The sequence below is a fragment of the Haplochromis burtoni genome, unplaced genomic scaffold (genome assembly GCF_018398535.1).
Source record: "Haplochromis burtoni strain Fernald_Lab_line unplaced genomic scaffold, NCSU_Asbu1 Contig_558, whole genome shotgun sequence".
NCBI lineage: Eukaryota > Metazoa > Chordata > Actinopteri > Cichliformes > Cichlidae > Haplochromis > Haplochromis burtoni.
In genome coordinates, this window is record NW_024582919.1 from 11,782 (window position 1) to 15,888 (window position 4,107).

At 44.0% G+C, this 4,107-nt stretch overlaps 1 long non-coding RNA gene across 1 annotated transcript in view; it reads left to right on the forward strand.

The window, feature by feature from the left end:
• The window catches only part of LOC121812363, a 14,865-nt gene extending 10,800 nt beyond the window's left edge, over positions 1 to 4,065 (forward strand). The window contains exons 2-3 of the long non-coding RNA XR_006053016.1: positions 1,880 to 2,035; positions 2,211 to 4,065. This is a non-coding gene — a long non-coding RNA (uncharacterized LOC121812363). The remainder of the gene's footprint in view (positions 1 to 1,879; positions 2,036 to 2,210) is intronic.
• The last annotated feature ends 42 nt before the right edge of the window (positions 4,066 to 4,107 follow it).

Consider the following 4,107-nt stretch of genomic DNA (forward strand, 5'->3'; position numbering starts at 1 on the left):
GTGTGTGTGTGTGTGTGTGTGTGTGTGTGTGTGTGTGTGTGTGTGTGTGTGTGACTCCAGCTGCCCACAGACAGTTTTCATGTCACAGAAACATTTGCACTGTTGTGTATTTGTCTGTGTTCGTGTTGTCTGCTTGCATAAAGAGAGGGCTAATCAAGTGTCAAATGCAGATTTATGGCCCCGCCCACCAAATGATCTGAGACGGTAATAAAACGGTCATGTATTTATGGTGGTGTCATAAATTTGAGCTACGCTAATGAATCATCTGAGCTTTGTTAAAATGTTTAAAAACACGTCTGAAATATGTTGTGTGTCAGAAACTGAATGCATGTGCAATCCTTCATAACATATATGGGACATTATCTTTTTAATCTCTTTGTTTTGTAATGATTTATAACTCGGTGGCTTCTTTGATGATATTATTCAGAAGTGGTGAAATATGGTGTATTTAAAAATGTTTTTATGCACACACGTCGTCATGTGGCGACGAGGGTCGAGGGCCAAACAAGATCCGTCTTCATCATCTTTGAGAATGATGCAGATATTTACCCACAAAGTGATTCAGACGTGCATTCATCAAACAGTTTACGCAGACTTTAGTTTCGCACTTAATGTTGTGAAATGTTTTCACTGTAATAAAGACACAAACAGGACGTAGTGGAGCTAACGAGACCCTTAAACTCATTAATCCTCGCTCACATGTTTCTTATATAAACGGGGAACCAGGATAATGAGTGCCGCTGGGTTCACGAGGACTTTTCTCAAGCTTTGTTTTGCAGCTCCTGCAGTTTTCATTACTAATTACACGCACATCATTTCAGGGATGTTTCATACGCCACATTCGCTGCACCAGAGCAGTGAAGCTTTTATTTAAGTGGCAGGTGACTCTTCAAACAGCTACAGGAAACACACACTGACACGTGTCTGCATGCTACATGCACAGTTGCTGTGTTTCCAGGAATCAGAGCAGGTAAAGTTAAGATCACCACAGCTCGGCAAACTCACAGGGTGAACTTTATGCTCAGTGTTGGACTAAATATACATAATGTTTAGATTCCTCCTTTATCGTCTTTGGAGCATTTAGGGCTGAAAATCACTCCTGCCTTCACACACGGCTGCCGTGCTCATGCGGAGCTGCATCTCTGTAAACTTGCATCTGGTTGGTGCCACAGATGAGGAGCGAGCATTGTCTGCTAATTTCATCAAATACAAGCAAACAGCCACATTTTTTTCTTTGTGCCAGAGAAAACAGAGCAGAGATGAATTTGCATTGAAGCTGATGATGCTGACATTCATTCGCTGTTATGACTGTCCTCCAAGGAGCTGCTGTTTACTTTGAGCACATTTCACAGACTGAACCTTTTTTAGTTGAGTAAAGAAGTTGCTTCAGTGCTTCGGTATTTTTAAACACTGGTATCTGTACTTCTACTTAAAGTCTGTACTTTTGCCGCCTCTGAAGATGAGACAGATTATTTTTAAAGAGATGCTGCTCAGTATGGAAGCTGTTTATCTGAAGCAGCAATATTTAAAATCCCAACAGCTTCCTGCTGAACTAAAAGCTCACTTTCTTCCTTTAGTTGGGGATGTTGGTGTGACTGAGATGTTCGTCTGAACCGATTTTAGCTTCAGGACATTTAATCATCCTGATGAGCCAAGATGTAAAGACCTGAATTTGTACTTAGTGCTCGAAACTTTCATGTATGATCGGGAACGAGCCTCTACAAGTCTGTTAAGGAGGCAGAAGAAAGGCACAAAGACCAAGTAGAGGATTCTTTTAGCCAATCATGCTCCTCTTTACTATCAAAACAACTCTTTAGGAAAAAAAAATCAGAGCAAACAAAAAAATAATTCACTGAGCCGACTTTCTGTCCGTCTGCAGGTAACAGGCCCGGCCGTCCTGTTAGATAAGCTCCTGGCAGCCGTTTGGTCCAAATCTGGTATTTTCTGGGCCGTTTCATGATGCTTGTCTGCACTCACGGGTACTGACAGACCCTCAATGTGCAGCCTGCTGATAACACCCCGAGGGTGCTTTCAGGTAGGTGAAGCACAACACGAGAAAACCATCAGAAAAGCATTTCACACCACGCTACTCTCAGCTTTTATTTGACCTTTTAGGGAGAAAGTTCATTTTCCAATGTTAGCACCGAGAAACGTCCAACGTGCACACGGGTGTTCAGCAAACAGGTTTTATGTTCATCTCCTTGCTGCAGGTAACGTGCCGGTCGTCTCTGGGACTAAAAGCTTTCGCCCGCTGTTGGTCCTCTTGATGCCTCATTTCAGCCTCCGTTTGTCACCTGAAACAGGAAACGGCACAGGTGACGTGTTCCAGGAGGATCGCTGATCCAGCGATTGGTGACAGGAACGCTCAGCAGACTGAACCAGCTTTAACTAAAGCGATTACTACCACGGTAACAAATACTGCACTGTATTAAATACACACAAACACGCTGTTTAACACTTTCAGTCCCGCCGTGTCGTGCTTGGACTGAGAGTCATCTGCATCCCCCTCAGTGTGAGTCTGCAGCTGCGCATCGTTTCACGCATGTTGCTGCCGTCTCCTTGTGCCGTGCATTATTTCTGCACCTTCTGTTTTTCAACCTTTTCTATGCAGAAACAGGAAACAATAGCCCTGCATGAGCTTTGCGATCAGTCCAGCCTCTCGCCTCCCCTGTGGTCTGACAATCGTAGCAGAGAGATTTAGAAAGTTCTGACTGGGCGGCTGCACAGAGATAACCCTTTGAACATTTCTATCCAAAGCCTGTATAACAGGCTGCTGCTCTTTTCACCTCTGTGTGCTTTTCATCCTTCAAATTGGTCTGCGGTGCCTTCTCCACAAAGCCGAGCTGCCCTTTAGCTGCAGGAATGTTCTTCCTCCAGCACGCTGCGGGCAAAGCCTAGTTAGTGCGATTCTCTGTGCACAAAAACCCTTTGATTTTAGAATTCAGTGTCTATAAAAGGCAGAAGGCAATGTCTAAATTTTTAGATTAAGAAAAAAAGGTTGTGTCCACACATGCAGAAAAAAATCAATTTCCAGAATCAATCCAGGGAGCAGGATGTGCAGGTCTCTTATGGCGCTCACAGGACTCTGAAGCCGTTTCCAAACATGAACTCAGGAGAGACTTTGTCACGTGTAACACGCTGCAGGAAATTGTCCACCACAGACACACTGCTGGATCTGGTTCAGGTGCGATAGCCAGCGTGAGCCGTGGAGACAGGCAGGGACACATGACACCCACTCACTGTGAATTCACCACTTCCTGTTCTATTCTCACACAAGTGCAAATCACAGTCCTGGAGAGACAGCAGGTTAAAGTGATCCATGCTGGAAATTTGTGCTCTCACGTGTGACTGATGTGATGTGAAGCTGTGAGCTGCATGAAAAACTGTTATTGTAGAACCGCCCACAGGTTCACCATAACGGACGCACGTGTCCTGCACCAAGTCAGGTTTATGTCTTGTTGTAAATCCCAAACAATCAAATAACACAAAACAAAAGACAAAATGACAAAGTTTAAGAAGTGAAAGATAAAATGAAAAAACCTGAGTGAGAACAACACAAGTGAAAGTACTCTGAGCTCATCCTGATTTAAATGTAGGAGAGGTCCCGATGTGTGAAGAACATCCCAACGTTTGACTAAAACCTGGGAGGACGAAGGTGAGAGAGAGAGGTGTGAATTTCAGTGTTCTGATGAAAGTCGTTCAAGACTTCAATAGCACAACTCGGTTTTATGTTTAAAAGTCAGAGTGAGAGTATTTGCACATACACAGTGCGAAGAGAACTGAGAGAACCGGGACTAAGCCGCTGCGCAGACTTTACTAATCAAGTTCACTGATGGTGTGTCTGTCCGGCAGCCGATATGTATGTACTTTAATCACTTTGATAACCTTTCTCTCTGAGTGTGTTGTTGTAAATATGCATAATGTGTGAGGGACAGCAAAGTGACGACGCCCCCCTGCCAAAGCTGATTGCTCATCCAGTCGATATTGTTGCTATAGTGCTGCCCATCATCCTGGGATCAACACAAGAACTTGGTGAAGACAAAGACAAAAGTCTTTATCCTGCCTTTCTTCTCTCGTCCCAGCCAATCTGCGACTGCAGATTATATA